Source organism: Mauremys mutica, chromosome 6 (assembly GCF_020497125.1).
Source record: "Mauremys mutica isolate MM-2020 ecotype Southern chromosome 6, ASM2049712v1, whole genome shotgun sequence".
In the NCBI taxonomy this organism is placed as follows: Eukaryota; Metazoa; Chordata; order Testudines; family Geoemydidae; genus Mauremys; species Mauremys mutica.
The window spans coordinates 56,884,678-56,903,307 of NC_059077.1; the positions used below are offsets into that span (position 1 = coordinate 56,884,678).

At 40.0% G+C, this 18,630-nt stretch overlaps 1 protein-coding gene and 1 long non-coding RNA gene across 10 annotated transcripts in view; one reads left to right on the top strand and one right to left on the bottom strand.

The window, feature by feature from the left end:
* The window catches only part of LOC123373270, a 50,209-nt gene that overhangs the window by 30,038 nt on the left and 1,541 nt on the right, over positions 1–18,630 (top strand). The window contains exon 2 of the long non-coding RNA XR_006580637.1: positions 11,796–11,993. This is a non-coding gene — a long non-coding RNA (uncharacterized LOC123373270). The remainder of the gene's footprint in view (positions 1–11,795; positions 11,994–18,630) is intronic.
* KIAA0825 (KIAA0825 ortholog) overlaps positions 1–18,630 on the bottom strand; it is a 429,759-nt gene that overhangs the window by 12,837 nt on the left and 398,292 nt on the right. The window lies entirely within an intron of this gene.

Consider the following 18,630-nt stretch of genomic DNA (forward strand, 5'->3'; position numbering starts at 1 on the left):
TGAAAGAAGCTTCTCATGTTATCTTGGTATACGAAACCCAGGATATCAGAAGCCTTCTCTTACCACCACTTGGTTTTGATGTCACATAGCTTCTTTTGGACTTTGGCTTTGAGCAGATGATAAGCCTCATGTGTTCATTGGTTAGAGGAATCATTTTGCCAGTTACAGAATGCAGTTGTTTTCTGTTGAATTAATGCTAGGATTTTCTCGTTGTTTTCATCAAACCAGTCTTGGTGCCAATGAGTGGAATAGCCTATAGTTTCAGCACATGCACTGTGAATGGTATTTTTAAGTTGATCCCAGTACTCTTGAATGTCAATGATGTTATCAGGCAAGTTAGAGAATTTCTCAGAAGCTGTTGCTGGAACATCTTGCAGCTGGGGCTTGGTCCTGAAGTGCTTTGACGTTGTACCGCTTTCGCTTAGTCTTTGGGTGTTTGTGGTGTGGTGGAGTGAGCTGCAGGTACATGACTGGTCTTACTAATAGATGGTCTGTCCAACAGTGATCTTTACCTCTCATGGCTTGTGTTATACAGACATCAGCGTAATCTTGAGCTCTGACCAGGGCCGTCCGGGGGGCGGGAGAGGGGGCAAGTGGGGCAATTTGCCCCAGGCTCCGGAGGGGCCCCGCGAGCCCTGGCCCGGCGGTGGTCTGGGTCTTCGGCGGCAGGGGGCCCTTCAGTGCTGCCAAAGACACGGAGCAACTGAAGGGCCCCCCACCTCCGAAATGCGCCGAAGACCCGGACCGCAGCTGGGTGAGTACAAACGCCGCAGCTCCTCCGCTTTGCCCCAGGCCCCCTGAATCCTCTGGGCGGTCTGGCTCTGACTATAACATAGTGAAGGAGGTGCCAGTATTTGGACCCAGGATATTTCCAGGTGGTCTTAAATTTGTTACTCTGCCTAGAGATGGTATTTGTGATGAGCAGGTCATACTCCACACGTTTGTTGAAGAGAATACCATTGGAGTTTACCATCCCTTCTTTGCCTATTGTGCCACTCCAGAGTTGGGTGTCCCATCCGACTCTGGCATTGAAATGTCCCAGGAAATAATAAGAATACCTAATAGAAAGTGAAATTAAGGGGACAAACTGTGACTGAGTTGAGTAGTTCTCACTCAAAATTAACCAATACATACTCTTTATGGTACACTGAATTCACACAGTTTATATCAGCAATTATAAAATGGTAAGCATCCAATAATATTTTATGTATTTTTATTTATTTAGATTAAAATGATGCCTGCATAAGGCACTAGATGCCTAAAATATAACTAATAAGACAACAAAAATGACAGCAGCGTTAAAACTATCTTTCAAACAGGAACTAAACATCTCTTTTCCTCCTCTTTGTTGTTTTGGGGAGCATACTCTCAGTCTTGTCCAAAACAGTTATCAAAACCTACCAAACAATAAAGTCCTGATTGCTGATCCTGCACTTCAATTTTACACCAGTCTAAGTTATACTGATATAAAATCTATGTAAGCAAGAGGAGAATCAGGCTCCTGACACTTATCATTTAGGGGCAAGGGACATTTATCCATAGATAGAATGAACCAGTGTCTTTAAACCCTTTCCAATGTAATTGGGGTTGGAGGTAGTTCTTTTCTGAGAGTAACATCTTTGTAGCTAGTATGACAATATTGCACAAATCTTTATAATAATTTAGCCTAGGCATAGGATCAAAGAGTCCCAACAGAAATAGTTTTTATAATAAAGACAAGTCCAGGTAGGTAATCCATATTATAATTTCTTTGATCACAGGACAAATGGTCATGGCAACTCTCAATGAGAACAAGACCATTAGCACTAAAAGCAGCACTAATGTAATAATAGGCACGTCTCAGAAGCTAGAGTAGTTTAGGTTGTTTATCTTTTACTAAAGATTCTGGGTCAGATTGTGGATCTGGATCTCAGTTACGCTGGTGTAAATCTGGAATAATCTGATTTAAGGGGAGTTATGCTGATCAGTGCAAGTAAAATCAAAACGTAGTCCTCAAATACAAGCTTCCCCTCCCTCCTGCAAATACTATAAAAACACCTTATATTAAGTTGGGGGCTGGGCAATTACACCACTCCATTGAAACTGCCAGGTGGGGAAGCCACTTTCCATTCAAGCTACAAGAGGGAAAAATTAAATGCTCCTTTGTTTAATAATAGCTGAAACAATGGAAAACTACTGCCCAATGACTTGACTGCATGTAAGTCTGGGCAGTGGCTGGGCCATGTGGTTTCTCAAGGGTCCGATAAACACAAGAATGGGACTGATATGGTTGCAGCAGTGTATCTGTGTGGGTGGCAAAGAAGCAGCAGAAATATCAGAGAAGCAAAGAAGCCACGATGGCTGGAGAAACACCAGTGTCACCCAAGAAAAACTAAGGCCATGTCTACACTTACGAGCTTCCAGTAGCACAGCTGTACGCATATTACTGCATCACTGTAAGATCACTTGTGTAGCCGTGTTATGCTGATGGAAGAGAGCTCTCCTGTCGACATAATAAAACCAGCTCAACCAGTGGAGGTAGCTATGTTGGCGGGAGAGTGTCTCCCACCGACATAGCGCTGTGCACACAAGGGCTTATGCTGGCAAAACTTATGAGGCTCAGTGGGGGTGTTTTTTCACACCTCTGAGCGACGAAAGTTTTGCCAACGTAAGTGGTAGTGTAGACATGACCTAAGAGAACATTCTGGGTAAAGCGCTGGCTGGAAAAAGGCTTGGAACTCTGAGCAAATAACTTTCTCCTGTTGTTTGATTCCTATGGTATTCAGGGAAACAGGACTTGGTATACATTTTTTGTAAATAAACAGGATCACACCAAAGAAATACTTGACTCCATCATCAATTTCTCTTCCTAACAGAAACAACTCACAACCCCCTGAAAACTGGCTAAGTGCTCAGATCAAAAAGGTTTTTTAATACTTTAAAAGTTATTTCAGGACATAACCCATTTTTGCATTCATTCATAATCTGTTGGTCACCAGCATGCATTTTTCCTTTAATCACCGGGCATTCCTCTCTATGACAGATCAGTGAAAGGAACAACCAATATAACCATCAACAGGATTAGGAGGCTTAATGTTTGTCTGAAATCATGACGTTGATATTAACACAATCAATGCCCCAGAAGAAGGATGGGACACTCTGGATATGGTTTAATCAGGCTGAAACTTTACTATTAGATATCTGGGACTACCCAGTAGATAACAGTGTACAGTGCAGGTAAACTCCACGATTATTTCAATATCTACCAGGGGGCTTCTGTCAGTCCTCACTTTTTCCATCCAGGTCCCAGCCAACCCACTGCTGGGACCTTACCATTCCTCCCTTGAATGAGGGCTAGGGTGGGCTATAAAGGGGGGGAGCCAAGCCCCCGCTGTTCTACTCCTTTACCAAACACCTTCTTTAAGTCCTTTACCAAGCCATTTATCTGGTCACTGTATCCCCTGTCTACAGAGTACCTGCACTGGACATCTGCCCCACATACTGAGTTGCGACATCATAGCTTAACTCCCTTCCCTACTCACCCTAACAAAGCCTTCTGGATCCCGCTATGGGGAAGGCGAAACCCCCACTCCCACCTGGCCAATCTGGTGAGGGAAAAGAAAGGAGCAGCTAGCACGATGCCCACAGCAGGTCCTAATCAAACCTAGTATTTTGTCACTTCCAAGGGGGGGTGCTGCTCTGTCTGGCCTGGGGAAAAGGAGGCTTCTCCCACTGGGCATGCCCTTTATCAACTCCCTGCCCTTCCATTCCCTGCCAGATGAGTCAGCATCACCATGCTAACCTGCTCTGCTTTTCCAGCAGCGTCTGTGCCTCTTTCTTCCCTGTACCCTTAAAGGTCAAAGGTCACCCCACTTAAATTGCGATGTGGTCAAATCTCACACAGCACACACTTCCTCAATTACTCAAGTAAGAAACACTTTACCAAAAGCAATTAAATATACTCTTAATAGACCGATATAAGGTGCATGTTCATGAACAAAGTTTTGCAATAATTAACATGTTATTATCCCATTTAGATATGACTTTACTGCCACATTTCAGCACAGTGAAGTATTAGTATTAGCTACTGTGAATGACTATTACGATTGCCTGCTTCATCCTCAGATTTATGATATGATTATAAGTTATAACATCTGGCCACGTAAGTAGCCTGTGCAGTTATTTGTGCAAGCTACCCAGATAAATGCTCTTAAACAGGGTGGCTGTCTTTTTCTTCTTCCCCTAATGCATCAAGGAGCCTCCTCAAACCCAGGAAGAAGTAGTGCAATCATTAATTTGAATTTATGGCACTTAGAGTCATTCTGAAAAACCACTTAACTTGTCTGATTGATTCATTTTAATTAATATGATTTGTTATATATTTTGAAGTAGAAGAGTTGTCTGCTCAGAAAGAATACAACTAAAAATGCTACCAGAAAACATTTAAAATAGTTCTGCTTGAGGTACAACACAAATAGAAGTATGGCAGTCTATGCCAATGGAAGCTTAACTTACCCAAAACACTAGCTCAGGGGATTCTCGCTTTAGGTATTGTCTTCATACTTGTCAGTGCATTTCACTGAAGAATTTGTAGTCTTTAAACCAGTTCAAAAAAGTTAAAAATATCATGTTTTCCATACATTATGTGGTTAAATTTGCCATTACCTGACAGTATTTATTAACGGGTTAGAGAGACACCAGGTCTCTCTTTCACTTTCTCAGATAGTTGCATTAGTGTAAGCTCGAAGTGTTATTACAAAAACCCTAATGGACAACAGAAGTCAAGGCAAGAATCTATGTTTGTTTTTCCAAAAAGGATGAAAATAATGCCTTTGTGTTCAAATGAAGGAAAGGATTTAACATTTACAACTCCAGAATTGTCCAAAATGGAACATGTTTCCACTAGCATATCACAAATGCACGACAATTGTTTTGGCAGTAATAGCTGGCACAAATTCAACCATGCAGTAGCTAGTCAACTAATGTGAATGTGAATGAAATTACCATCATGAATTACTTGCAAAATACTGGCTCCATCAGCTGAACAGCCAACGTGCAACCTCTGTTATTTCAAATTAATAGCAATGTGGCTTTTAGAGAAGACTTTCAAATATATAGTTGGCACATATTTTATTTTGGGTTGCCTTAGAATTTTGTAAGATTAAATTAAACCAACAGTCCAAAAGGTACTAGAGGTGTTTGAACCAATTCATGATACAATTATCCAAAATTTTGTCTGCAGCTCACATTACCATAATAAGATGAGTGTTAGTGTTCTGTAAATGTAGTAAAGCCAATTTTATAGTCAATCTGCAATTAAAAAAAATTAAATTTAAAGGAAAATATTATGAAGTACCAATGGTTTTTTTTGAAGATTTATGACTAGACTTAGAAGAACAAATTGAGCAAACTTTCAAGATCACTTGAGTCTAGTAGCTTTAAAATGGAACCAAATCCTTTGAAAAGTTCAATTAATGTAAGTTTTTTAAATAAAGTGACAAAATGAGATGGTTAATCAATGCCTCTGCCACCATAAAACCATCAGTCTCTAGGAGACTGGTATTATCACAGCTATGTACATAGGTTACTGCAGAAACCTCAACACACGATAAACAGAGATAGCAGCAAGGAGAAAAGTATCAAGTTTAGGACTGAAAATAAGCATAGAAGGTCTGCCTACAAATATCTTCCTTGAAGGACTGGGGCCTTAGTGAATAAAATGTATTCATTATACAGTATTCTAAATAATTTCCTGTTTTAAAATCTTTTCACATTAGCGTTGTGTAACATTAAAAGGTATAACTCCTGAGTGGCCTGTCCCTATGTAGAATTTTTCAAAAGCACTTGTGATTCACTTTAAGAAATGATAATTTAGTCTTACAGATCTGAAGACTTTGCACAGACATACATTTTGTAAAAATATATTCATTGCTATAAAATACGTATAGCAGATACAGCAAAGTAAAGTTTTAAAAATAGAGATGGTACTGATATAAACTTAGAGTATGTCTACACTGCCTACAGTTCAAACTAAGGGAGTAGTTTGGACTACATTAGTGCAAACTCAAGACGTTTAAGTTCACATCAGTAGCATCCACATGGGAGAACTACAGTGCAGCACTTTTATGTGCATGGCTATTCACACACCCCATAGTCTGAACAGGGGGGCAGTGTCCACATGCCCTTAGATGACACATTACTGGGCGCACTTGAACAAAGAAAAATATCTAACATTTCCTTCACATGCACCTCTCCTGTACGTTGGATATATAGTTAATGTACTATAATCCTATTCATGTTTTTTTCTGCTGAATACAACACAATGCTTCAGTGGCCAGATCAAATAGTCATTGAACTCAGTGGAGTCTTACCCGATGTGGACTACCCAGATTGTCACCCAAGACACGGGGTGGGGAGTGGAGCGCAGGCTCCATGGACTGCTGTTTCCCACATAGGCAAGTGAGCAGAGAGGGACTGTGATGGGATGTACTTATCCTGCACTAGTTTATAAGGGGTTAATCACACTCTGTTGGCCAAGAAGGACACACCTCATCATCCCTGCTGAGCGTGCTCCATCTGGAACCCAGATATAAAAGGGAGCAGCTCAGCTCATTCTAGGCTGACTGCTGAAGGGAGCAGAGGTGTGTTGCAGGTTCTTGGGGAGGGACTGCCAGTGCTCCAGTATGCAGAGGCTAGCCAACCCCCAGCCACCCGATGCCACAGATGGAGGAGAGACTGGAACCCCCGAGACTACCAGCCACAGAAGAATGTGTAGGAAGTAGCCCAGGAGGACTAAGCAATGATCTTATTGAGGTACCAGGCTTTGTGTTTTGGAAGGATCTCTGCTGAGTTGGTGGTGGACACCCCTGCTGCAGACAGGGCCTTGGGCTGGGATCCAGTAAAATAGGGAGGGCCTGGGTACCCTAGCTGCAGCCCACCCCACTCTAGCCACTAGGCTACACTGCCCTGCCACAAAGGGTGGTCCCACTGACTCTGGCCACTAGGCCACAGACTCTAACCAAAGGGCTGCTGCACTGACCCTGACCATTAGGCCACACTCTGTTGGGAGCCAGGACTACTGTGGTGGCTGGGGAGTCTAGGCCATTTGGGCCGTCACAGTTCTACTTCAATTCCCACACAAACTGACCCCTGCTTGATGGGGTGGAGCTACCCTGCAGAGACAAAGACTTTTTCCAGACACACTTAATGCTCTGCCTAATGGTCTGACTCTGAGTCACAGTTCCTTCCCAGGTCTCTTAGGGCAGTTCCCCAGGATGTCCCTTATGCAGGATGAGTATCAATATTTCAACTTATGTATAGCTATACATGGCTAACACTCATAATATTTTCTCTCTCTCTGCTATTCTGAATTATAAAAGCTAAAGGGACAGTAAAAGGTTTTGCAATGACCCCAAAAATAAATGTTTTACAATGTATTTTTAAAGCCCATGCATGGCAATTTAGTGTGCATACATTTAATACATGATGCCATATTTGCTCTATTGACTTTTGTTTGCAATATTGCAATGAAGAGATGTAAATTGCACCTATACGCCTATGCAGACACTTGAAACTATAATATGTATTCTATTTAAGTGTTTGTTACAGATAACAAGGAAACATTTGCAATTAATACCAGAGTCATAGCATATTATATCAAAATATTCATAAACACATTCATATCCAGATAAAATTGACTCAAAGTTAAACTTACACAGGTTTTACCTATCACAGATTTACATCCTTTATGTTAGAATGTATTAAGGAGATTATTTAAAGATAGATTATTTTATTAGTTAATTTGGGAACAGTTTCTGATTTTTGTTTTGTTTATGATTTTATATTCTTGGTCAAAATAAATAAAGATTAAAAGAAATATAAAATTGTTTAAAGCAAATGTCATTTGTGACAGAGTAAGAATTTATAGAATTGGCGTAAAGTACAAGACATAATTCTTTAACCCTAACGCCTACAGAGCTATTAAACATACTTGTTGGTTTCATGAAGACTCTAAAAGACAGAAGCCTTGATATGTTCCAAAGATTATAAAGCACAATATTAAAAATTGGTAAATTTTTGGATTTCCATTTTCTAAGCATCACCCTTTCTTATTCTCTCAAATTGCTGTAGAACAGTTTGCACTGATACCTAGTACTTTCAATTCATTCAATAATCCTAGCTCATATAATCTTGAGGACAGGCTGTATATTGCTGTGTGCCACTTTTGATCAGCCTCTGTGTTTAGAATTTGGTAATTTATGACAACAAAATGTAAGATAAATATGTTGTTGACATCTGTATTATCTGTCACACATTATTAAGCCAGCTCTTACACAGGAATCTAGTAATGGCATCTTATTGTGAAAATACACTAAAGAATTAAATGGAAGTACAGTTGTTGCCACTGAAAATTTAACTTTTCTCTATGGTTTCCAAGCAAGTACCATAGTCAGGGGCGGCATTCCAGGGGAGGGGTTGCTTGCAGTGGCAAAAAAACCTAGAACCAGCCCTGACCATAGAACACATTGTAAGTAGAGAGAAAATTTGGTATCTCAGACCCCATTGTGTGGTAACTGTTGGCAAATTGTGACATTTTAATTGTACATCTGTACTTTGGACAGTATGAAATCCATGTTTGCAGTCGTCTACATAGCTATTTTTATTATCATTATTGCTATTTGTCAAACAATATGCTTGCTATTGGGCAAACAAAGTGGAAGACATAATTCTAAATCTAATCTAACCTAAACTCACCTAATCTAAATCATACACAGACAGTACCATTCAGACATCATAGCTCTGGATAAATAGTGAAACTACAAGCAGAGCAAGCTTTTAAGCTTATCTATTTTTAATTTGGTGAGTTATCATTGGAAGTGTCTACAGAAGCACTATAGTTTTAAGAGGGATTTGGATGAAAACAGCAAGCACAAGCCAGTTCCAGCTAAGCATAATGTAAGAAGGCAAGAAGACAAAGGAAGTGGGGAATGATATGAAAGAGGGGTTTTGCATTCAACTTAAATTCCCATTAATCTTTCATTATATGTTTCAGAAAATGTGCTATGCAATTGAACCACATGGTTTATGCAAATATATCTTTATTGCTAATTTTCTTAATTACGTTGTTTTACCATAATTTTCCAGTGTTTGTCTGAATGGTGCACTTTAATAATTGATAACTGGAATATGACAGTGGTAGAAGATAAACAACAAAAATATGCAATTTTTTGGCCATAAACTAAATCCATCACTGTAAAGATGTTTATAGAAGACTATATTTTTCATATGTGAGTGCTGAAGTTAAGGAAGCATTCCAGACGGAAAGTACAGATGAACTGGTTAGGTCATATTTTATCAGTGCTTCTAATCATGGTAATACAAACTCTGAAGTGTTGAAGATTAACTTCTTTCTCAGATGAGTAGGCAGATGTTTGTGTTGTGGGAATGTAAAAAGAGTCGTGCGTCCCCCTCAAAGATACCAAATCTGTCCCTATGCTGGCACATAATTATGATAAAAGAGTTTTATTAGCCATTTGAGGAGTGAAAGAGGCACTTGTGAAGATGGTACTAGTGTTCTTTTAAAATAATCTGTACATCTCAATAGTGGAAAAAGGCAAGTGAAGCCATTTCTCAATGTCTTTTTTCCCCAACTGATTCAAAATGAAGTTAAAATGAAGCAAAATTATTTTTTGCCAGCCTCAGGTCTTTGGGATTGATCCTGCAAGCTCTCCACAGGCTTGTGTGGAACTCTCATTGAATTCAGTGAAAATTTTCTCAGATTTGCAGGAACCATCTCATTATCCATAAATATTTGATATCCTTCTGTATCTGAAATAGAAATTGTGCAGAATCTGGTCTTTTTGATATGTCTAGTGTTTGAGACTTCTCTAAGTTAAAACAATATCCTTTGTATGTTAATTAATTCAAGAGCTACGGGACTGAGGAAACAAGATCCTTATGCTGCATGACTATATCATCAGCATACACATTTGAATTTATGCTCTCTCTCAACAACAGTAATGTCTTCAGTCATAACACCATCTCTAAGAGTTTGTCTTCATTAAAGAAAAAAGAGAAGGCACCTTCTTCTTGTCCCCTTCTCAGAAGGAATATAGAAGAAATATTAAACTGTCCACAGGACAGTTTTACAGACATTTCATCTAGAATAAAAATAGCAACCTAAATCGAAGTTTATGAAAAACTGCCAATATAGCCATTTGTCCCTATCAATGGTATTCTCTGCAACTAACTGCAATGTGTTTGTGGGGAAATCAGTGTGATGAGATGCCATTTTTTCTATGTATTACCAGCTAATGAAGCATTTTTGGTGCATTATCTCTTCCTTTCATAAAACCTATTTATGAATATGAGAGTGAGTTTAGTATCTTCCAGTCACTTAAGCAACAATGTTGTCAAAGATTTGCACAGTATATTTAACCGTGAGGTGGGGAAAAATCTTAACAGCCAGTGTCCAGTTTGTCATTTTTTTAGCAAAGTAATTAGAGTAATACATATATCTCAAAGCATCACTCATGCCTCAGACAGTTCTGAAATAGTGTAGAGAATAGTAGGTTAGGAAAGGTATTTGCAAGTCTACCAGAAATCCATCTCAACCCAGTGCTTTATCTGATTTAAGTCTTGAATAGCTCTTTCAGTTTCCATGTGGAAAAATGTTTTAGCTATGTGACCATTCTGCTCTAATGACAGTGAATTAAAGGAGACGTCTCCAATAGTTTGATCAAATTGTATTTGGTCATAAGAATTTTCCAAAGCCTGAGAGAAATATTTAAACTTCTTATTAAAATCTAGAGATTCATTTATAATACATTCTTCTTTCTTGAAACTGTTTAATTCTTTTTGCCTGTAATTTCACTGCTTTAACTCTTTTTAATATTTCTCTTTAATCCTGTTGAGCATAAACACACTGTCCTGAAAGAAATACAGAGTGGGAAAGCAGTCACATATCATACCTATTGCACTATCCCTTAGACCATTCCTATGAGTCTGCGTCAAATGTGTATGGGAGCTTTAGGTAGTGAGGGCTTCGCACTGGATCTTTTGAAATGACACCTTGATGTCTCTCTCATATCTGGCAGTGTCTTAAGTATTCTTGTGGCAAAACAAAACTGTCCATCTACAGTGGACAAATTACAGAGACCAGTTATAACTGCAACTTGCACCCAGCTGTGATAAGAATGATCACTAACCCACATCATATTCAAAAGCAAATGCAAAAGGCATCTCTTGGATATAGCTTTCCGACAATAAATTCTCTCTCTCTCTCTCTCTCTCACACACACACACACACACACACACACACACACACACACACACACACACACACACACACACACACACACACAGTCTACCCCCAAAGTCTTAACAACAAAATTAAACTAAAAGTAAATCACTCAGTTCTTCCTAGAGGGTGAGAAGGAAAGGAGGAGGAGGAGAGAGAGGAATTATTATTATTGTTTATATTTTTAAATCTTCAGAAAGTGCTCAGATGCTAAAGAGTTGAATGCTACAACAAGCAGAGCGAACAAGGAAGAGAGAGCTAAAACCACTGAAGGGCTTCCCCATCTCTGAAAAACAAACCAAAAGAAAAGATAGGTCAGCATAAAGAAATCAGCAACAGCACACAGGTGACTTTTTAGGAAGTGTGTCACCAACAGATATAATGAAGCCTTGAGGCACGGGCTGAACCTGTCCCAGCTGTAGAGTCAGAAGTTTAGAAAAATGTTTTAAAAGGAAATAGTAACTTCACATGAGTGTGAAGTTACTATTTTTTTTTAAATGAGCCTTTTTTTTTATAGGCCAAGAACATACCTTACGAGAGAGTTGACAAGCAGACTGGGAGGCAAACAGCGGAAGCTTCTATGAGCAGCTTCCAATCCCATCTGCAGAGAGAAAAGAACTCACAAGAGGCAGTAGATAGCCATAACTGTGAGCTACAGTGAATCCAACCTTGTCACACACCAAAGCATGAGAAATTGAGTGGGACTCTAAAACAGGTACAATATCCTTGAGTCTTTTCTTCACCTTTCTTCTTTACAACAAAGTACATAAAAGGATTCTAAGTATTAAATAGTTCAGTTGACTCCCTTAAATATGATTAATTAATTTAAATAAGCTCATTTCTTAAGAGCATAGTTTTGAAACACAAGCATTCCAAAGCACGAGGCATATACTAATCCATCTGTGCCACATTTGTCTCACTATCTTATTATTACATAAACCAAATTCAGAGGCTACACACCTCTCTCCCAGCATCTGGCAGCATGTTACTCCATTATCTAGATTTTAACCAGTTTTCCAGACACTCAGTTCTGAATCTGGCCTTACATCTTCAACTATATCTAGGAAATTATTTTTTTCATATAATAAAGAATTTAAAATCGGAGTAATGGGATAAAATTAAGAACAAAAATTTAAGCCAATTACTTGCATTAGTGGCAATGGAGTGTGTGTGTGCGCGCGCACGCGTTTTGCATGATGTGGGGGGATTCTGTCCCATGCAGAGTATTCTTGCACCAAGCTTTTTTACTCAGGATTAGCATAGGGGACAGGATTTGGAGAGTCTGCAGAATCTTTCCCAGGAATTGAAATTAGAGGGGGATGGGAGGTATTTAAATTTACAGGAACAACGAGGAGTCCAGTGGCACTTTAAAGACTAACAGATTTATTTGGGCATAAGCTTTTGTGGGTAAAAAATCCACTTCAGATGTTTCAGATGGTTTTTTACCCAGGAAAGCTTATGCTCAAATAAATCTGTTAGTCTTTAAGGTGCCACGGGACTCCTTGTTGTTTTTGTGGCTACAGCTGCTACCCTTCTGATACATTTACAGGGGGGTTGGAAAATGGCTAAACTGGCAACACTCTGCTGGGATGTGTGTGTGTGTGCAGCTGATTCAGCTGTAACCAAAAATCTGAAACAAAGGGAGAAAATGGAACTAGTATATCAGTAATTATTTTTGTAATATGAGCTGAAGGGATGATTTAATCATTGGTGTTTAGACTCTTTAAATCTTTTTCTGGGTTCACTATGGATTCTTATCAAAGTCTCTGTCTTAGCTAAAGTTTAATATTTTGTTGCTTGTATTGATGTTCTTTGGGACTATAATTTACTAATTGCTGGGCTTTGATCCACTGTTCATCTCCTTAGGCACTGGTCAGAGTAGCTGAGCCAGTGCAGGACATTGGCAGGGAGTTGGTTCAGGCCAGCTGTCAGTTGATATTGCCGAATGGCAAAGTGGAGAGGAGGAATTGTAGCTCAAAGGTGAATCTGAGTCACAATGCCACCTAGGATTAATCCTAGGGTGGTACAGTATATGCAGCATCTTTTGTTCAAGGCTGTTCCTAAAGTAACAATGTAGCCATATGTGAGAAGAGATTTCAATCTAAAACGCTTTAAAATTTCTAATATTAGTTAGAAATCAGCCCTTCACTTATTTCATACTTACATTTACAACCAAACCAGGCCTTATCTGAAAATATCTAAGTTGCAAAACACTCTTCAGAATTTGCACAGAATTTAAAAGAGAAACAGTAAAAATCTAACAAAACTATGTGACTGAAGTGAATACTGCTTGTTGTATTTACAATATTGCTAATATAATGATTGGTTACAAAATCTTCAAGATTTTGCTTTATCTCTATGCAAGGTGGAAATAATTAAATCATGTCAATTAGTCATACTGTATTATACTTTTTTTTATAATACAATGTTATGATTTTCATTATGGCAATTCTTGCAGTAATTAGGAGTCTGCTAAACCCCACAACTCAGACTGAGTAAATAAACTTTCCATGAAACCAAACCAGCAGGTTCAGATCACCCAAATTTGCACTTACAAGATTCACTTGGAATTTTGAGTTCTCACAAATCCTGAAGCACCAAGTGAATCTAGAGAGACATATATAAAAGTTAACATTCTTCTCCCATGCAGGCCTTCAATCTCACTACTAACTCTCTGATTTATTTTTGGACATCTGAATTCCCAGAATACATTCTTTGGATTCCTTACCATAGTGATCCTGATCCTCCACTAGTGTACAGTGAATCACGTGGGACAAATGCCCCCTGAACAGGGATTCAGGGATTACAGAGCAGTGCATTCTAGGATGAATTAAATCCCAGGATAACGTAAAGGACTTTTCTAAAAGTACATCAGAAGGAACACGGAACCTTTCAAGTCTCTCTGCTACTGACTGAAACATCAGGAGGAGGAATTGGTTAACAAATCCTTTTCCTCAAGATGGCAACTTAAGATAAAAGGGTTTGTGACTGGACCCTTGTCATAGGTTTATTCCCCACTTTGATCTTTAGCGTTCACAAGATGGGGACCTGCATGGACTCCTCTAAACTAAAATCCTAGTTTAGATCTGGTTCTTGCTGCCACCAGTCAAGTTTTAAGTGTCTGACACACTCCCTGTTCCCCCAAAACTCTCCCTGGGGAACACAGATTCAAACTTGAATCTCAACACAAAGGGAAACAACCCATTTCCCCCCTCCCCTCTCCTAGTGCTTAGGAGAGATACCTGGATTCAAATTCCTTGAATCAAACAAAGAGGGATTCACTTTTCCCCCCTCCCCTTCCCCTGAAAATCCAAACAAGGGAAGAAATCAATCAAGTTCTAAAAAGAAAAGATTTTATTAAAAAGAAAGAAAGGAAGTACACTATCTCTGTAATACCAGGATGGAAAAATACAGGGTCTAACTTGTAAACCTGGAGAGGCTCTCCCCCCCCATCCTTTCTCAGAATAATCAAAGTAACAGCAAACAGAAATAAAGATATTTCTTCAGCAAACACACAATTGCAAATGTAGAAATCAAATTATAAGACTAGTCCGCCTTTCTAATACTCACTAGACTGAATAGAAGAAAATACTTCAGGAAACTTGGAGAACTTGAAGAATATGTCTGGCCTCTCTTAGATCCAAAAAGAGAACGACAATCCAAACAAACGACACAGACAAAGCCTTCCCTCCACAGAGATTTGAAATTATCTTGTCCCTTGATTGGTCCTCTGGTTAGGTGTTCATCAGGTTACTGAGCTTGTTAACCCTTTACAGGTAAAAGAGACCTTAACCCTTACTATCTGTTTATGACAACCCTCTATGGGGTTGTTGGGAATTATGGAATTGAGGGAGGGTCCCAGTCTCAATCTTCTCTAAAATTCACTCATCTGAATTGAAACACAGGTACTGTGGATATCAATTTTTTTCACAATGGTAGTGATCAGGCTTAGTTATTTTAGCAGAAGAAAAATGAATTCTCACCATTTATAAATAGGGTTGCCAGGCATCCGGTTTGCAACTGGAACACTTGGTAGAAAAGGAACCCTGGTGGTCTCCACACGGACACTCCTAGGCACATGTGGCCAGAGAGGCTCAGCACACTACCCCCACCCTAGTGCCCCCACCCATTGGCTGGGAGCTGCGGGGGTGGCACCTGCGGGCGTGAGGGCAGCATGTGGAGCTTCCCTGGCCGCCCATGCACCTAGGGGCTACAGGGACCTGGCGGACACTTCCTGGGAGCCATGGTTGAAAAAGGACCCTGGAGACTCTGGTCAGCACCACTGACCAGGCTATTAAAAGTCTGGTTGACAGACTCCCTACCTGGCTCCACATGGCCCCTGGAAACAGGGACATGTCCCTTTGGCTCTGAGGCGCAGGGGCGACCAGGGGGCTCTGCGTGCTGCCCCCGCCCCATGCGCCAACTCCACAGCTCCAGTTGGCCGGGAACCTCACCCAATGGGAGCTGCAGGAGGTGGGGCCTGCATGTGGAGGCTGCGCACACCACGCAGAGCCACCTGGCTGCCCCTATCTCTAGAAGCCAAGGGATATGTCGCCACTTCCGGGGACCCCTGAGTAAACACCATCCAGAGCCTGCACCCCAACCCCCTGCCCCAGCCTGGAGCCCCCTCCCACACCCTAACTCCCTCCCGGAGCCTGCACCCCCTCCCACAGACCAACCGCCTGCCCCAGCTCTGAGCTCCCTCCTGCACACAAACTCCCTCCCAGAGCCCACAGCCTGCAACTCCTCCCACACCCTGTCCCAGCCCAGAACCCCCTCCACACCCTGAACCTCTCATTTCTGGCCCTACTCTGGAGCCTGCACCCCCAGCCAGAGCTCTCACCCCCCTCCTGTACCCCAATCCCCTGCTCCAGCCTGGTTAAAATAAGCAAGTGAAAGTGGGAGAGAGCAAGTGACAGAGGGAGCAGGGAATGGAGTGAGCAGGGATGGGGCCTCAGAGAAGGGGAAGTACAACACAGAGCCTCAGAGAGGGGGCGGGACAGGGGTGGGCAAAGGTATTCGATTTTGTGCGATTAGAAAGTTGGCAACCCTATCTGCAAGGCACAGAACAAACACACAAAGATACATTCCTTGCCTCTAAGATCTTAGAATCTAAAGCCCCAATTCAGGAAAGCATTAAGCATGTGCTTACCTTTGAGCAAATGCTGTAGACTTAAGCCTGCACTGAAAATACTTTGCTGAATTGGGCCTAAAGGTGTGATCCTCTTCCTTTATTTTTGTTTTGTTTTTTAAGACCCTTCCTGAAAAATACTGACAGGTGTAAAGTTACTCACATGAGTAGTAATCCTAATGAAGTCAACTGGACTGCTTATTGGCTGGATCATGCAAACACTTACATATGTGAGTAACTTTACTCATGCAAATAGTCCCATAGATGTCAGTGGGACTCTGCACAGGTGCAGGAGTTCAAGTTGGCAGTTTTCAATGGAGGACGAGAACCTAAGATAGCAAAGCTGAGTCAAACTCTTGGAGTTAAATTTTTTAAATGTCTCATTTTCTATCATTTAAAATTGTAAATTAATAATCATACCAATTGAGTTTAACTCTTATTGACCAAACAGTTAATCTTTCAGGAAATCTAGACTCACAACTTCACTATACAATCACAGTGTCCATTGAAGTAAACAGGGGTTTTACCTGCATAGAGATTTATTTCAGGATAGGATCTAATAATGGAAAATGCCATCATTGAAGATAGTATCAGAGGGGTAGCCGTGTTAGTCTGGTTCTGTAGAAGCAGCAAAGAATCCTGTGGCACCTTATAGACTAACAGACGTTTTGCAGCATGAGCTTTCGTGGGTAAATACCCACTTCTTGCATCTGAAGAAGTGGGTATTCACCCACGAAAGCTCATGCTGCAAAACGTCTGTTAGTCTATAAGGTGCCACAGGATTCTTTGCTGCATCATTGAAGATATATTTTACTCTTCACATCTTATACCATCTTCAATTTAACAAGGGTTATACAGAAGGACGGTTGAAAACCCAAAGTAAATACTTTTAGAAAAGGCTTAAGTCTTCCTGTCTGGTTACTGTGGCACATATGTACATTTCATAAATACAAACACAAATTATATTTGCTGAGAAATTACATTTAATAATTTGACAGCCTCATGGTTTAACGGAATAAAAAATTCATACTTTGTCAACAATGAAAAGCACTTCCTCCATTTGAACAGAACAGGAAATTTTCTGTAAGTACTCATTACAATACCATAATGAAGACGAATGATTAAATATTTTGGATACAAATATTATTATAGGGAAGTTATACCAATCCCATTATTTAGGTAGCCATAACATTCCACTATAAAAATTTCCCTTTTTTTTTAGTTTTGTTTTTAAGAGCTCTAAAGCCTCCATGATTTGGAGTGTGGCCCATGGATGGTCATGGGGTCAGCTATCTTTGGTTGACCCCATGAATATCCATTCAAATTTGTTCAAATTATGAGCTGTTGAAAATTACTATATGATATCTCTGTTTTGCTCAGTATAGTTTTTTCTTCACTTGCTGAAGAAAACCCTGAACCGTCTATTAGGACTGGATATACACTGCTTCAGCATATCACACAGAATTGCTTCAGATGGGACACAACTAAAATTAGTATGTGATCATGTAATACCAATACCAATGCACAAATACCATAATACCAATGCACAAAGAGACAGATTTAAAATTGCTCAGACAAACTTAATTCTGGCATTTCTTAACTTTTGAGTGCTTGATTTTGCAGCTTTAATAACAATCTTTTCATTTTTTTTCCAAGTAACTATTGATATAGTGGTATGAAGGTACATAATGCTTTACAGAAATGCTGGCAAATCCACAACATGATGTCACAACACAGTACTCAGCCAGCACCATAGAGTCCAAGCTATGTGAGATTTAATACCTTCTACAAAAAAAATAATTGCCATTTTTGTATTAAAAGGGTAACTGTCTATATGCCAGTATAATCCAATCACCAGTGAGTTAAATACCATTCTAATCCAATATACAAAATCATATATATTGTCATGATGGCTCAGAGAATTGGTAATAAAACAGAGGATTTTTTAATCATCATCAAAAATCCCTTATATTCAAAACCCCACATTGTCTGCAGGAAGCTTGAACTAAATTATGAACCAGATCCATGTTTTCCACAGCACTACAATTCAGCCAGCTCTGCATAATAGACAGCTGCACCCACAAGGGATGGCTTACTTGAATTTGGTACTGGAGACTCACTCAGCTCTCAGTAGTGTTTCTAAGTAGCTGCATGTCCCCTCCAGTACCACAAGACACTGCCTTGGCTGGCATGCTAAACCTAGTGAAACCTTTCTGAAGCC